Here is an 18,223-nt window from a genome sequence, read left to right as displayed (position 1 = left end):
TTGTTAAACATTTCTCCCTTGATACAATCCATAGTCAAGATATGGCCTTTGGTAAGGTGGTTTTTTATTCCGCCATCTGATTGGGTACTCTAAATTCTTCCCCTCTTCCATTTTCTGGTACTGCTTTGGGAGTCTGTTAAAGATGTGGAATACATTGGAGGACGCAATCCATTCGAAGAACAAGTTAGCAACTGGTAACGTTCTTTCGATTGGATGTTCCTCCAACGTATTCCACGTCGCCCTCCCAGCCTGCCCCTCTGGAGAATTTCCTATGCGTTTGCAGTGTATGTTTCTGCAAGGCTATGTGCAGTCCAGCAGGCGTTGGATAGGTGCCACATGTTATGGAGGAAAAAACATAAACTGAGGCTACGGGCGCCATGCGTCCTATTTATAACATCCGGTGAGGTCGCCCTCGACGGAGGCCTTCGAGGGACATCGACCCGACACCATCGACGCAGGACGCCCTCTGCCGAAAAAGTTTCCAAAGTACACAGCTGTGGACATTACATGTCAAAGATGTGGAATACGTTGTAGGAACATCCAATCGAAAGAACGTTACCAGTTGGTAAGTAACTTGTTCTACTGTTTGGAAAGTTTAATCAAAGGTGTTTTCAGGGTTTTACCATTGAAGCGCTTTGAAAAATGACAACATGCTATCAGAAACTCTGGAATGTGGCCTTCTTCAATGGAAAGGGAAGAGTCCTGCGTCTCCTGTGGGAGGCACCACCTCCACCTGACAACCATCTCCTCCCATATGATCCACCCTTAGGGTAACGACCGCAGGGTCAGATAGTCGCGCCTTCCCCTGACCATATGGGAGGAGACTTTAGGGTGGGGATCAGTGATGACTCCATAGGATTCATCACAGACCTGATTTATTTCCATGACCAGATCTCTAAATCCTGGAAAATCTGTTCCAATAATGGCTTCTTATGGTAAACTGGGCAGGAGAGCTAATATAGAGGTTTCTCTACCCCTGATTTTTATTCGTACCAGAGCTCAGCGATAAACCTCTTGATCTCTGTGGAAGCAGGTAATTTTTACAGGCTTTGTCTTGGTCAAAATTTCAAGGTAAACTAAATTGGCCCTTAACCGGTTTGTTGGCTGCCAGTCTTTTCATGCGGACACTGGGATTCTACCATAGCTTTTTCATGTGTCTTAAAGGGTGTGGTGATGCAGTTACAGGTGTCTATAGTCTGTTTTGAAGTGTTGTTGTTCTTCTATCACCTCACACTCTTCTCCTTGCACCCACCCTATTTCCATCTGTTATTTTCTAGTATTCCCCAGGTAGTGCCCAGCTAGGTGTCCTTTTTCACCACATGGAAAGCATATCATTACAGGTGGTTTGACTGTTCTCCCCTCGTCATACTGGAGCCCCTTGGTAATTAGTATTTCTTATCCTGTTTCTTTGCTAGTTCTTTACCAACTACCTTAATGCTTTAGTTGTAGATTCTAGGACACAGGTTTCAGTATATTTTGTTCCAAAAGAGCTAGTGGGTCTGGGATTTCCTTTGGGTTCACTATGTACCTCCTCACTGTTATGCAAAACCTTCATTTGTCTATTGGCTTCAGATAAACTTTGAGGGGTTTCTATTGCTGTGGCCATTGTTGGTTTATTAATTTGTAACACTGCATTCTGTAGATATGGAGGTAGACTATTTATCAGTTGTTCCTAGGCCAGGGTTTCTAACACCTCTGGAAGAGCTTTCTTTCCCACTCAGAGGGCACAAGAGTTCTGAATCCTGGCTCCTAATTCTATGGGGGGGTCTCACCTGGGTTCAACTTGATATTGTGAAAATTAATGCGATAAAATCCTTCAGTTTGTCCATCTTTATGGAGTAGAACTTGCTTGATTTCCTGAAATCGGGTGATCCAAGGGGATTCAGGGCTTGAAAGCTAGTCTTTAGCTCTCCTTCTAACAGGGGAGCAAGATAACATGTATTTAGGTCATCTTTCCTGCCGAATGGTTGGCCTAACGTTCAAATATGTTTTTTAAAAATCCCAAGCCCCCCTCTTTATATGGTTGTAAAACCCCATGTGGCAGGATGAGTCTTTGTTGCATCGCCACTACCTTTGCTAGTCCTTCTTGAAATCTATTTTCTGCCCAAATGTGATGGTTCACAAGCCATTCTAGCAGGGCTTCTATGGTACTCGTTTTGCTGGAAGTTACGAGGCAGGGAGGAAGTTATCGGGCATAGGTTTATTTATTTTATTTTTTGTTCACTTGTTCAGTGTTTCTAAATCAATTGTTTCTTCCCCCTCTGCTTCTATGTCAATGGTTGGCCACTCAGGTTTTTCAAAAAGAAAGATTTCTTCCTCAAATTTCTGTAAGGACTTTAATCCTTCATCGAGGAGGATTGAGGGAATCTCACGTATCTGGTGACAATATTTTTCTACCTCCCTCATTGAATCCTCCACTAGACGCTTTTCGTTCAGGGTGGATGTAGGTTTTTGAGGAACTGATTGGTAGAAGGGTTTTTGGTTGTTTGACTAATGGGTTCAATGTATTATTTGGGTTGGGCCGATGGAATATTCTGAAAGACCGGCTCTGTCGGGCAAAGATCTACCCTTAAAAAGAAACATGTGGCTACCTATAGGGACCTGAGTTTCTTTAGGAATGGTTTAAGTGCATAAACCTATTCTTCGAGGGAAACATTCACCTGAAATTATTTTCCATCTGCCTCCTTTAGTGCCAAAGTTGTATGGTTAGGGGTGGGGGCGGCGCTATCTAATTTGTGTCAACTGGGCCGGAATCCCACCCTTGACACCACTTGTGAGGGTGCAGTAGTGCGTGATCCACACACAGGTGGCATTTATGTTACTACAGACTTTTATTAAAGTATAAATAGGGTTGGGGAAAAGCCTTGCATGCCCTAATGCTGGGGGGGTTTCCCTGTCTGAACATAAATCTTAATGGGTCAGTCAGGGTCCAAAATAAAGAATTGTCCACTGTTGTGTCAAAACACTAACTCTAGCCCTCATACTAACAACTTAAACAGAAGGTGCAAAAGCAGACCCTTCAGTTATTTTCAAAAGTTCCAAATGGGGGGAAAGCAAAGTTCCACAGGGGTCAAGAGAATGTCTCCCTTCTCTTGATCTCGCCACAATGTTCACAATCCTAGGGGTCGCCTCCCTTCACAGGTTTCTCTTCCTTTTACACAGCCAACCCGGTTCACTCTTCTCCCTGGTTCTGACACTAAGAAGAGTAGTTATAACTGTTCTTCTTATATGGGTGCGTGTCCCAGACTCGGGTAACAAACACAGTTCTCTTCCCCAGAAGACTTGGTCTACTCTCCTGCCAAGTACTACCTTCTGCCACAACTGTCCTTTATATGAGTGCGAGCCACAGACTCGCCTGGCTTTAGCAGTTCTCCTTCCAGATAGACGTTCACCTCTTCCACTATCAACCATCCCCAGCACTGCACTTCTGTCAATATCACACAGAATTGCTCCACCATGATTGTTATGCAGAATTACATGCAGTACCCTTTGGGAACACTACACACAATTAAGACTGCATGTGTAAGCACAATCGCATCTTTGGTACAAGCCTTTACTGCACAGTTATGTGGTAGCAGTGGCTGAGAAGCCAGACTTATCTCAAGAGGGATGTGAGCAGTACAATATGTTAGACAAAGAACTTGCAATCACAGTAGTTCAAACAAACACTTAAGGTTTCTTGGTAAAGGAATATACATTTATTCACACATTTAGTTAGAAAACATTCCACTAGCAAGAAGCAGCTTAATATCACACTATAATACACTACAGTACACAACCAATACGTTTCTGAACAGGTTAGGCTCCCCTGAAGTGGGAGCAAAATGACACTTCAATAACTTTCAAAAGGGGTAGAAAGACGAAGGTTATAAGAATCAAAACACAATTACTTTCAGAGGCAGGGCAAATAGTTTCAGTTCACTACAAGTGTTAGGGAGAATTCTCCTTCTAGGGCCAATTTCCCTCACCTAGTGAGTCCCCCAGCAGCTTTGCTGGATTTCTGGAGTTTATTTGGTCCACCTGGTAAGAGTGTACATCCTTTTTCCACTTTTACATGTGTTTTGGCCTATGTGTTTTTACTCCTTGTGTGATCTTGGGCACTGGAGCACACCACTCCACGTGCCCCTGTTCTTGTATGGGTTACACAGCACCTTTAGTGCAGTAACCCAGGGTTGTCTTTAAGACTTCCCTCTGACTCCATTTCGCTGGGGCTGACTACTGTCACCCAGAGAAAGGTGAAGTTGCCATTTACTTTACATAGTCATTTCTACCACAGACCCAGTACACCCCATCTTACATGGAGTACTGGAAAAGGCTAATCTATACCCCTTTTCTGTCTGTACCTCCCTGAGCATTGTTTCACTCTTTTAACATTTAGACTTGGCTGATGGCAGTGGTATATACCCTAACTTTTCTACTGCGATTATATTAGATAAACGTGGTACTGTTCTTGGCTATTTTATATTAGCCTCGAACATAAACTTGCTTGACCAAATCGTCTTTCTTTTGGCTCCGGTTGGGTTTATTCGCCATTTCTTGTCGTTAAAGTCCTTCTTGTGTTTTACTTTGCGCAGCAAACTAGGTTCGCCTTCTTTGTTCACCGTCTTTTGGCAGGCTTCTACAGAGAAGCCCCCCCTCAAGGCGCCTGGGTGTCTAGGTGGGCTGAATGTGAGGGAGGGGTGTAGTCACCCCCTGCACAGGGTCTCCTTGGAGACCAGAGTCGCACTTTGTATTGATTGGCTTAGGTGGTTGTCCGGGCTGGACAACCCCCCTGCTGAGTGATTGACAGCCAGGCTGTGCGAATGGGGATTTTGGCATAAAAGGCAGGACTCTTGAGCTAGAAGGCAGAGTCGCCTCTGGAACTACAAGGAACCGAAGAGAAGCGGAGAGAACGACGGCTGCTGCAACTACCCCGACCCAGTGAAGCCCTGCTGCAGTCCTGAGCTATCTACCCTTCGACTAAGAGGAGATCCAGTCCGGATTCTTCTTCCCTTGAGTCTGGTGGGGATAACCAGCTCATCTTATTCAGCCAGAGATCTCCGCCGTGGTCGAAATCGCTGCACACTGCTGTAGTGGTCCGGATAGCCACCTGCTGAGCCTCTCCTGGTCTTTTTAAGGAGCGCACCTTTTATACGTTGACGCTGCTGCCGGCTTCATCCCTGTGTGGTGCAGACCCCCTTCAGACATCCTCCTTCACAACGAAGCTCCAGGAATCGTGGGTCTGCAGGAAACCAACAGGAACAACTGCCAGGGCACCAGCTGCATCATTGGAATAAGGTACTGTGTTCTACTCGAGGAAACTGGGTGAACCCCCTTTTCTTCATCCTCAAGGCTTGTCCTTGTCTTCCCTCCTTCTTATAACTTTTGCTTCCGAACATTGACAATATCAAAGTACTTTTGGGCTACGTTGAATTGTGAACTGTCTAACGGTGTGATCTTCGGCAACAGGTCTCCGGTGTCACTTAATCCTGGCTCCGACCCTTTGACTTTTGAACTCCTGTTTCTGAGTGTTTCTCGATGCTGTCTGCCTAACCTAAATATTGCCTGTGATTTTTGCCTCCAACTCCCTCTGGGTATCTCGGGTGCTAAGTGTATTTTTGCCCCGGTAGCATTTCATGTCACAGATATGCGTTTGAGTAGACTGAACTGTCAAAAAGTGATCACAACCGTATCCGCGGTATCGTGTTTTGCTCATAACACCGGTTCATTCAAACACAGGGTACTTACCTTGAGCCATACTGTACAAAGTGAATTGGTTAGTTGTAGTATATTTAACATGTGGTTTTGTTTAAAGTTTAATAGAGGTTTTGTGTTTATAACTGATGGTTTAAAAATAAATGTACTTATATTTTTCTACCTGAAACCTTGAGTCAGTGTTCACTTGAGTCACAGTAATTGTGGTCCCTTTGTGTAATCTCTGCTACTGCTCATATACTCTTGAGATAAGCCTGGCTGCTCTGCTACTGCTATGAACAGGAGTCAAACTAGCGGATTGAAAAGTAAGTTCACTCAAACAGACACAGTCCCATCAGTGATGTGAGAAGGGTCCCTCAGTCAACATCCCAGATCACTTCATGTAAAACGAAACAATCTAGTAAAATACTAGATTTATTTATTTAATAGAAATCATTAAAACAGTATTAAATGATTTGAAGCTCATGCATAAATATAACATACAACAATGTAACACAAAGTGCGTCATGTGATAAAAGTGCTAGTTTCAAGAAGAGGCTGCTAACAATTCACTACCAAGTAACAAGCAAAAGGGAAATCGCGATAATCCCTAATACACGTATGCAGGTGCCAGGCCACTTCACTCCATCGGGAGAAAGTGATCTCTCAAATGAGGAAATCCTGGTCACCTGGACAAGTCTAGATGTAAAAAAATCAATTCATGTATCGATGGAATCAAACCATCACAATGACAAGAAAAAAAGAAACAAGTGATTGTTCCCAAATAAAGCAGTCCAATTATATGAAAAACCATGACACTTTAAAAACTCATAACCCTAAACGCATACACTGAAAGTCTACCATGGAATGCTATAGGTCGACTACTATGATGGCATGCACAAATTAACAAAAATAAACAATATAGTGAGCATGGCACTATTGAGAGAGTAGTTTTGATGGAAAAAAAATCTAACTGGGTTACAGATGATGTCCATCTTCTTCAGGACGTGGCATTCCCGGGCACGTATTCTTGAAAGATCTGTGTCTTCTATACACATACACAGATTTAAACGTTAAAAAGCCTATGTACTATAGGTAATATCTCATAACAGAGACAACAATTGTACCTAAACAAGAAAAAAGAAAAAGGCAAACATGTAAACAATACAATTGATTTAACACATAAAAACAAGTGATCTGAGGGTTAGACGAAGGGAACTAATCCCACATCATTAAATTCAAACATGTCAAGTGATTTAAGGGGAGAAAATCTAATTACCATAATCTCAACCCCATGTGGGCTGGTCCCAGAGGCCTGTCTAGAAGTCCAGGAAATAGCAGTCCGGCCACACCAAAACCAAATCTCTAATGAATTAGATCTGAAATGTTAAATATAATAAAGAAATGGCCACATAAGGTCATTGTATATCTCTGGAATAGTAATGAAGTGGAGTAATAGGCGATGATTGGTACGAAGCATCCTTTTTGCATCCTTTTTGCACTCTGACACAAGACATTATTAGATCTTTATTGCAGGTCCCCCATTGGCATAAAACACCTTGGCTGAAACGCATATCTGAATGTGTCTTTGGCCAATGCCCCGTCTCTACAATGCCCGGCCCAAACCCTAACGGCAGCAGAGAGCAGTGCGTAAAAGAGGACCTGCCACTCACATATTCGACAAAAACGCGAATCCATTGGTATTGCCCTGCAATCCAATAAGCTCCATTTATCTATTTCAAGGCTGGACATTATGCAACCTTATTTTATGCATAGCAAGAAACAGGTTGACCGACGGGAACTCACCAGGGCGTGACTCAATCTGCTCCTGCTGAGGGATATTACGCAGAAATGGCAGGGGCAGGAGCAGAGTATGGGGGCGGGAAGGAGGACCTCTTAAGTTTTGTTTTGTTCTCGGTATTGTGATATCATGACACAAACTATTACCCCACTCCTGAGAGAAGCGAACTACATTCAGTGCCACCCAGCACTTTTGTTGCACTTTTATTCTTACTGCGTGCTGAACCTTTAACTGTTGCACGGGGTATGTCCGAATATTTGAGGAAGGCATGGAATAGAACGACGTGCATCGTGAATATTTGAATATGATCTGCCTTCTCTCTAAAGTTAATGTTCTCCCTCTAATCTAGATGCCAGATACTGCATGGGTGCCTGTGTTTATCATGCTTTGGACATTGCAGGGTATCAGCAGGGAAGGTGTTTTTTTATAATGTGTGTGTTGTAATATTTATTATGTGCAATGTTTACTAACTGTATTATGTGTTTTTAGTGGATTGTGCATATTTGTATGTGAGTTTTGGTTTAAGGACTCTGATCCAAATAAATGTTAACAAAAAAAACAACTCTAGCAAGCGTTTCTCACCTTGAAACACTTGTGTATAGGCGCTTTATAAATGCCATATCATATATCATAACATCATCTTCACCCACAACATTGTACCTCTACTACCATCGCCCATACCCAAAAATGTGCTTCTACCAAAAATCGACCCTCCTCAGCGGTGCACTTCTACCAATATCCACTTGATCCAACCATCTTCCTATTCCAATATCATCCTCACGCAATATTGTCCGCGGCGGGGCAAGGGCGCGGTGTTTGGCGCCGTCCCCGGAGGGACTCTTCTTGCTTCCTGGTTTGGCCACGCCCCCCCTGGTATTTCAGCGCCTTCCTCACCCCGCAGCGGTGAAGCCCGCGGCGGGGCAAGGGCGCGGTGTTTGGCGCCGTCCCCGGAGGGACTCTTCTTGCTTCCTGGTTTGGCCACGCCCCCCCTGGTATTTCAGCGCCTTCCTCACCCCGCAGCGGTGAAGCCCGCGGCGGGGCAAGGGCGCGGTGTTTGGCGCCGTCCCCGGAGGGACTCTTCTTGCTTCCTGGTTTGGCCACGCCCCCCCTGGTATTTCAGCGCCTTCCTCACCCCGCAGCGGTGAAGCCCGCGGCGGGGCAAGGGCGCGGTGTTTGGCACCGCGTGGTGTTTGGCGCCGCGTGGTGTTGAAGCAGGAAGACTCGCGGACTGATATTGGACACTGAATTTGGAGGTGAGCAACGGGAGGTAGAGGTAGACGGAGGCAGAGGCGTGAGGTGTGTGGTGGGCCCCCTAAAGACATCTGGAAACAGAAGCCTCACAGGATCCAATCATGGAGCAGCCGTCTTCTGACCCCTTATCCCTGTTCCCCTCGCCACTCTTTTGTCCACCAGTCCCTTGCCCTGCCCCCCTCCTGCAGAAATCCCAGCGCAAGACTCTGGTGCTAAGGAGACAGCGCCCTCAGGGGGTGCCTCCTCTACCCACCACCACCATAGCCACTACTACTACTACAGGCACTACTATGGGGCCACACTCCGGTCTGTTTGCCACTAAGCCCACTGTCACTCAGTCTCCGTTTTGGCCCGCTACATCAGCAGGGACACATTACCTGTCCCCAATACCGGCCCAGCAGCACCTGGGGAGCCAAGGTACTCAGCATAACCTTCAGGATGGTCGGTCCAACCTCTTTCGGGTCGCCAGCATAGTTGCTGGCGGTAAATCGGAATCAAGTCCTTCCTTTATTCAAAGCTTGGTTCCGGCCCTGGCCACAACCCTCGACAACTTTCTCGATGGTACCCCTTCAGCTATTGTGACTTCTGCACTGGTTGTGGGGGACAGTTTGTCACTAAGTGCCCAAAGTGCTCTAAGCACCCCCTTAAGCTCCCATGACAGCTCGTGGAGTGATGTACCCTCGTCTACCAGTTATGGGTCTAGCCCCTCCCCCCTCTGTTTGACCCCGCCTCGGATGATCGAGGCCATCAATCAACTCTCTGATGTCTGCAACCCTGAGTGCTATTCGATCTCCAAACGATCTCCAGAGGAGGCGCCCCGTGATAGGGGGTGCGGGCGTGGGTGTAATAAAGTTCTGGCGGAGCTGGCCAGCATTAAGGCTCTGTTACAAACTTTGCTCGCGGGCCAATGGAAGGGAGGTGGAACTGTCCAGGTAGAGGAGCCCAAGGCCACCATTTCAGCTGTTGCAGGGCACAAGTTCTTATCCCTGGAAAATTCTCTGGAATGTACACCGGTATTGGTCCCCCTGATATTGCCTGCTGCCAAAGGGTCTGATGTTCACCGAAACCTGGCACAAGGGGATTCGCCCGTTAATAACTGCCTCTGCGACCCCCTTGCCATTATCAGAGAGAATAGCAGGGTCCCTGATCCGAGCCCAATGTCTTTGTCATCGGTGGTGCCGGCCTCTTTCTCCATGGGCCCCGATTGCACTGAGTCGAAAGCCCTGGGTCCGCAGAAGTCTGGGTACCAGCACAAGCTACTGAAACAAGGAAAGTTCCAACACCCTACAGTCTTCCTTCAGGGGGTGCCCAAACTGGCAGTAAATAAAACAGAGCCCAAGGATGCCCTACTCAATAAATGTCTATTTTGGATGAAAACCTCTGGAGGCTGCCCGTTTGTCCATAGAGAAGCTCTGGCGGGGTGCCGTAGAATTCCCAGTGTGGGCAAGAATAACCTGGACTGCATCAAATTGACATTCTGGGATCACAGCACAGTAAACAGGGTTCTGGGAAGCTGTGGGCGGGCGGGCCAATCATCCAAGAGTGGGATCTCAATCAGCATGCTCCCTTTTCCCAGCTCTGTTGTCCCACCCAGATCTGTGGTAGTAAATTCGGGGGTCCTCTCTAGTAACTGTCCCCTCACAGGGGCAAATTTGACAACCTTGGGCCCAAGATGCCATGGGAATTGGTTGAAGCAAGGGGTTGGTGGGACCTGACTACCGGCCCAAAGAACTGTTTAGGGTCTCCCAGGAAGGGGATGGCTTGTTTGAATTGCCCTAATGTCTTTCTTATACTTTATGTGGACTTTTTATAATTTTGCACCAGAATTGTATTTTTGTTTTAGAAATGTCTTGCAGGATGTACTTTGATGGTCCTTTCGGGCCGAATAAAGTTGTTTGACTGATATTGTCTACCAGTGTCAACCCCACCCAACATTGCTTCTCTACAATATCACACACCCAGCATTGCACCTGTACCAATATCAAACTTCCTCAACAATGTACCGCTACCAGTAATGGCCTCACCCAAAATTGCACTTCTCCCAATATCAACCTCAGACATCCTTGCATCTCTGCCAGTATCCACCTCAGGCATCATTGCATCTCTGCCAGTATCCACCTCAGACATCCTAGCATCTCTGCTAAAATCCACTCCACCCAACATTGCGCCACTACAATACAAACTGCAACCTTGAATCTCTACCACCATGAACCCCAGCCAACGTTGCATCTCTACCGCTATCAACCTCAATCATTACATCTCTGCCAATATCTATGAAACCCAACAATGCACCTCTACCAGTAAAAGCTTCACCCGATATTGCACCTCTCAATATTAACTTCACCCAGCATTGTGTCTATACCATGGTTCAACTTTACCCAATATTGATGATGTACCAATATCAAGCATACCCAACGTTGCATGTCTACCAATTTCAATCCAACCCGATATTGCACCTTTACAATATCATCCACAACTAACATTGTTTCAAATGGATTGTGTCATCCCATGTATTCCTCATCTTTTGATATCCCCTTCCAATGTCAGTTGCTTAGGAAAAATGCACTGCACACGTTACTTCAGTTCTGTTTTTCCACTAAAGCTATTGCTTCGGATACGGTGCAGTTTCTGTCGAAACTACGTTTGTCGAAAATGTCTAATTCCTCTACCCCGAAGACCGGGTTTAAAAAATGTGACTGTGGGTAGAAAATGTCCATAACCAACCCTCGTTACCAAACCTGAGGGTTTTTCCCTTCCCACTCCCAGGGGATCCTCTAAACAGGTGGCATGGGGTGGGCCATCGCTTTTGGATCCTGACCCTGGGGACGGACTAGCGAGGGAGGATCACCTGGGTAGAGGGACCTCTGGGTTTGGGGAGGGATTACCGAAAGGTGAGACATGGTAACCCCCCTTTTCGAACACCCATTTTCACCATTCCTTTGACGAAAGGACTGAGATCAGGAAGAGGAGCATTTCACCAGAATACTCTTCCTTTCCAAAACATCTCTGTGCCATTAAAACGACAAAACTACTATTTTCATGAATGTCCCACTAACCAGGTCAGGCGAAGTCCGGCACTGGGCGAAGATTGTGTCCACCTGAAGCCTGTTAATGCTCACAGGTGTATAAAAGGACTAGCTGCAAGAAACCGACAGAACGAGTTGGAGCCCGACAAGGAACCCGAGTCAGGGAACGAGCTGACAGGCAACTGGGAAAGCCTGAGCACCCCAAGATCTGCTGTAGGAGAAAGGGGCGCTGAGAGCCCATGATTTCAGAAGGCTAGAGAAAGCATGGCGAGGGAGAATTAGGACTTGTGTTATCCACAACTGAGCTCTGGACTCCTCCTTACCCCCCGCCCCTGACCCCCACCTTCCTGTTGAGAGGTGGTCACACACCCTTAGGAGAAGCCCCCTCCCTCCCAAGTATAGCATGCCCACCTAATATAGTGATATTGAGAACTCCTAGAGAATCTATATCTAAGACCTAGACGCAGAGGTCCCCAGCCTTTACGTTGGCAAGAGCTCCTTGTAGTTAATGGGCAATAGGCAGGAGCTACTAGCAAGTGCTACTGGGGTGGTGATGTTCTTGAGAATTGTTTTGGGTGGTTAATATGTTTTACCCTATAAATAGAAAAGGAACACCGTATGCATTCACCATAACTTCAAAAACGTATTTATTTAATTTTGTTTGTATTAGTAGCTGTCTCCTATAAATTGTCTAGCATATGAGCATGTAGGAAACTGATCATGTGAAAACCCTGTGATCGATGTATCTCGTTCCAAAGTTATATGCAAAATAAAAGTGTAAATCATGGGAATAAAATAACATTCTGTATTATAGAGATGACTTGAAACATGCACAAATCATACAACAACCCAACCAGACAATATATACATCGTTATATTAACATGTCAAACACAAGGATAGTGGTTGGGGTGAGGGAAGAGTTGTAGAGCGGTAGTTCATTATGGGCTCGACCTGCCTTTTATGAAGGGGACAGTATCCTAGCGAAAAACAGAACAGCTCATGGGAGCACTGCAGGAATTATGCATGGGCCATGCCTGGCTTGCATGTGTAACTACCCCAGACATATTGGGTCACCATGATTAAACATGATTACATATTGTGCTTTACATTGGCAGTTCTGGAACATATTGTGTGCAACGGCATAATGAAAAGTAGTTGTAAAAGGCTCCTGTGTACTCTTGATGACAAGAATTTTTCTAAGTGTTACTTTACAGAATTACATGTAAATGGTATGGTAGTTTTCCCAATTTATTGCACACTGCTGATAAATTGCACCATTTCCACCCAGTATTGATCTACATACAGATTCCAGAAAGATCTCTGGAGATCTACAGGTTTGTGTACATGGCCAAAGGGGATCAAGCCCTTGAATTGTTCTCCCATCCCACGGCTCTCCTCTGAGTTCTCTACCTGTGTTCCCTGTTACCTGTTCTGTACAGCGCTCTGCTACTTACTAGCTGGGTTTAAGCTGTTTAAATCCCTATACAGATCAACATCCATACACGCCTCTCCCCACTTTGCACTCTAATTTCTTTTGTGTCATACAGAACTGGCAAAGCTTATTCTGAAGTCCTAGCATTGTTAGCACATGTCACTTTACATTGCTGTTTAGTTATAAATGTAGGCGGACGAGACCCAGAATGCAGTGGCAGCGAGTAGTGTTGCACATTTATGTAAATGTAAAGTTGCTAATAGTGCTTGAATTCCAGTATGGGGATATGCATAGATGTGGGCTTCTCCATATGGCAAAAAAATTCCATGTTCCCCATTAATACAATGGCGTTACCTATGCCTTAAAACAGAACTCATCCTCTTTAAATAAAAACAAATATTCACAGTTTTACCATAAAAGCAAAACATATACTGCTAGATTTATATGTATTCTTGAAAACTGTGACTCGCACAGATTGTCATTTATTTTTACATATACAGTACGCGCGCGCACACACAAACGCTGGGCATAAAAAAAGATTACAGTTGTAGCTAAAGTATAAAGTTCCCAGCATGCAAAGTAGTGCAAACCTAAACCAATCTAAAGAGAGTGAACCAATCAGCAGCCTTGCTTTGCATAACATGCAGATTTATGCCCATCTCCACTTTTGAATAAGCCATTATTTGCAGCTCTTGGTGTCAATGGCGAACACCCATTTCCCAATCACACGCGCTGAACCCTTGCAAGGACACTGCCTAAAGGCCTTTGGGCCGAGTTGCAGCCCCTCCTCTCACTGTGCACATGACTTTTGACTATGTGCTTTGCAGGGACAAACGAGGCAGGGGCACAGGGGAAGTGGCCCAGGGACTTGTGAGGAACTCCTGGTGGCACGAGTAAGACAGACACAGGTGATCACAGTTCAAGAGTGTTTATTGAACAATGAATCCTGTTTGCAGGTTGGAAAAATGTCTATTCTAAAGCTAAACCTAAGATGGGAGCAAGCCTCGACCATCAAATGAAAAATAAGGCAGTCCATATTGCCAAACCTCACGACTAATACAAAAAGGGTTGTGGGATAGTTCTCAAGAAAAGAAAGAAGTATTCTTAAATAATGTCGGGATGCGGTAGCTTGGGTCTCCCTTCCCCCCGTTTTGGACATGGAGTAAGATGGGAGCTTGGAGCACAGTACAGTCTCAGGCTTTTCCAGCACAAGACGACAGTTCGAATGGCAGCTTTCAGGACCGTTGGGGGTCAAGTCTCGTTTTCCTAGAAAGTCTCTTGCCTTTGAAGATCCAAGGTCTTCAATTAACACAAACACAAAAGTTCCTTTAACAAATGAAAGTTCATTCCCAATGTTCGCTGGGTGATGGTTTCACCCCTCGGATCCCCTGTCACAATCCTACTTTGTAAGGGAAGAGAGTTTGACACTCTCTCCCGAACCACAGAAGCCGAATGAATCGACCCCTCCCATCGTGGCTGGCACAGGTACCTGATATAGATATACACAGGACACCATGTGGCAGCCAATGAGGGGGAAGAGGGATAAGGCAGAGGTTGTGGATAGGGTGGGGGAATACCGGAAAGAGGGTAAGGAAATACCTAGTTTGGATAGGACTGGGGAAACACAGGGTAAACCTGACCTACACAACCCTATCATACATATTCAGATACATGATACCTGTAGAACTAACACACACACACATAATGCAAATATTTCCTAATCAACCTGCCTCCTAATCCTTCCTTATACATGCATATGGAAATTCAACATGAACACCTCACTAACACTTTGCCATAAGCGAGAAGAAGCAAACAAATGGGAAGTTTCCCAGCATGATAAGACACACACATGGCCCCGTGGGCAAGCATAAACGACATGTAACAGAATGTAAAATACATGTAGTAGCAGACTCTAGTTAACAGCAATAGTTCTGCTAACACACACAACTTCCTGATTCCAGGAACTGTTGTGAATTAATCAACAATGACTTGTGGCACTGGCCCCTTTGCAGTTGAGCGTTCGTAATTACACAAGTTCCATCAAGGGTGATTATAACCCAACAACTAGACATAAGCCCCATCTCCCAAGACCACCATGGCAATGCATTAGTCTGTCTGTCAAGGGCTGTAATATATCACAGTTCGAAGGGATTGTGTCCTCTGACGTATTCCTTATCTTTGATATACGTTTCCAGCTTGCTGGCCTCGGAAATCTTTTCTGTAGAGGGCGCTGCGCGTCGACGTCCGCCGAGTCGATGTCCCTCGACGGCCACCGTATCGGCGCCGACGTCACCATGCCCATAAATAGTCACGCGCTGCGTCCGTTGTCCAGTTCCGTTTTTCCGCGCTTCGTGGGGCCTCGGAACGTCGTTGCTCAGTTCAGTCCGGTTTATCTAAATCTATTTCGACAAATATTCCTTATCGTTCTCGATGGCTTCTTCATCAGAACCGACGACGCCGCGATCCGGCTTCAAGAAATGTCGAGACTGCGGTAAACAAATGTCAATACAATAACGGATCCACACAGAGTCTGTTTTATGGTGCTTGGGGTCCGAGCACCATTGTTCGGAGTGTGAGGACTGCATGTACATGACGGCGAAAGCCCTGAAGGAGCGAAAGGGGAAGCTCGAGAGAGGTAAGTCAGCCAAATCCTCCTCGAAGGTTTCGTCGGCCGAGTCGAGGCATTCGTCTCCTCGCCGTCAAACACTCCCATTCCAGATCTCGAAGCAGCTCCCACCGTTCGTCGAGATCTAGACACTCAAAAAAAGAGACGTCGAAGGTCCCATTCCTCGTCGTCTTCGGTGTCCCCAGAAAGAGTTTCCTGTCCCACCAAACACAGTTCTCAAGCTGAGTGGGAGGAATTCAGAAAGAAAAGGTTAAGCGTCTTCGAGAACGCGGCTTCGGCCCCCCCACACCCCCGAAGACAAGCTGAGGGTGATACCCTGGGTGAAAAACCCAAAAAATCAAAACGCTGCAAGTCGCAGCACCCGGCGAAACATTCCACCCGAGAGCGCCATGAGCCATCGGGTAAGAAGGCACCGTCTTCGCCGTCGTCGAGGGTTCCTTCGACGCACGTGTCGGCGCCATCGACGCCGTGGTCGAAGGGTTCCTCGACGCATCGTCGATCGACTCGACACCATCGTCGACGCTGATGAGGACCAAGGCTCCACAGCCAACAGTGTTTTCAAGGGCCTCCGGCACGACGCCGATCTCGTCGTCGATGCCCTCGAGTAGGATCCCGATCCTCTCCAATTCTTCGAGGCCCCTTCCAGTTTTTTCGATGCCATTTTCGGCGCCTTCGAGGCCGGTTACATCGGCGTCAACGACTTCGACATTTTCTCGTCCAATAACGACGAGTTTGGCTCCTTCAGCCCTAGAAATGAGCAGTACTCCATTTCAGAGATCAGAATACCCTGGTATTTCTTCAATTTATGAAGAAAGAGAAGACTCTGACCAAGAAACTTTTGGTTTACAGAGATCCTCACTGCCTGCTGCAGAGGATTTCACCTCTGAAGAAAGGAGGCTGAAGGAGCTACAGGACTCACTTCATGAGGCCAGTGGACTTGACACTTCCCCAGAAGTGGAATTTGTAAAGCCAGGCCCAGGGGAACATGCCGAAACACCATATAGAACCCTGATGGCAAGAATAATTGAGTTTATGGGCTGGTCTGCGCCTTCACCTGTTTTCCAACAGGATGATCTAACTGATATATTGGACAAAGGCCCACAGGAGGACCCGGTGGTCCCCTTCCATGCAGCCCTGCAAAGAAAAATTGCATCCAATTGGGAGACTCCCGAAGTCATCCCAGCAGTCAATAAAAGACTGTCGACAAAGTATAGGGTAGTGGCTGCTGACCCTGAATACCTGTCAAAACACCCGACCCCAGAGAGCCTGGTGGTTCAAGCGGCAACTTCATCCAGCAGTAGGACTGGGATGACAAAAGGTACGACTCTATGGCAAAGAAAGTCTTCTCTGCTTGTAGTATGGCGTTGAAGTCCATCAACGCCACCTGTACGCTCGCCAGGTTCAGTCACACATTATGGGAATGTGCTTCATCAGCGGCTGACTGCATACCCGATGGAGAGGAGAAGGAAGCCTTCCTTAACATCATTCAAGATGGCAAAGATGCCATGTGCGAGTCTCTTCAAACTGGCATTGATTCCGCTGACAGTATCAGCAGGGCCATGGTGGCTAGTACAACAATCCGCAGGCATGCGTGGTTGCGAAAGTCTGGCTTTGCTCCAGATGTACAGGCCAGACTTTTGAATATGCCCTTTGACGGCTCTTCGTTATTTGGAAAAAAGGCTGATGACAGTCTGGAAAAGTTACAGACTTCCAAGGCAGCAGCAAAATCTTTAGGAGCTGCTATCCGCCAGACTCCTTTTCGCCCCTCAGGAACCTCTGGGAGAGGAAAGTCCTTTCGCTATTATTCCGCATTCGGAAAAGGCAGAGGACAGCCGGCTCAAAGAGGCCAAAGAAGATCCACCCGAGGTGGACGGGTCAAAGGTACTAAGACCGCAGCAGGTACCTCTTTACCCTCGGCATCTGCATCAGCCGCCCCCAAACCACTCTGAGGCCTTCGCACACAAGACACCTGTGGGGGGCAGGTTAACTCACCATCTGACGGAATGGCAGGCTATAACGTCAGATGCTTGGGCGTTGGAGACAGTTGCCCAAGGTTACTGCTTACCTTTTCTATACATCCCTCAAAGTCATCCACCGGGGAACAGCTCCCGAAAAGTTCCAGATCCGCTCCTCTTGCAGTAAATTATGGACCTGCTAGAGAAAGGTGCCATAGAACCGGTACCTGTAGCGGACAGGAACAAGGGCTGGTACTCCCCCCTACTTTCTCATACCAAAGAAGGACGGAGGACTGAGACACATCCTGGACTTAAGAGAATTGAACAAGTTCCTCAGGAAGGACAAGTTCAAGATGGTAACTCTCTCTCAGATCCTTCCGGCCCTCCAGCTCCAGGACTGGCTGGTATCTCTGGACCGTCAGGATGCTTATTTCCATGTGCCAATCCATCTCAAGCAC

Source organism: Ambystoma mexicanum, chromosome 8, assembly GCF_040938575.1.
Source record: "Ambystoma mexicanum isolate Mex_15411 chromosome 8, UKY_AmexF1_1, whole genome shotgun sequence".
NCBI lineage: Eukaryota > Metazoa > Chordata > Amphibia > Caudata > Ambystomatidae > Ambystoma > Ambystoma mexicanum.
The sequence above is the reverse complement of the archived record's forward strand: the minus strand, read 5'-3'. Positions refer to the sequence as shown.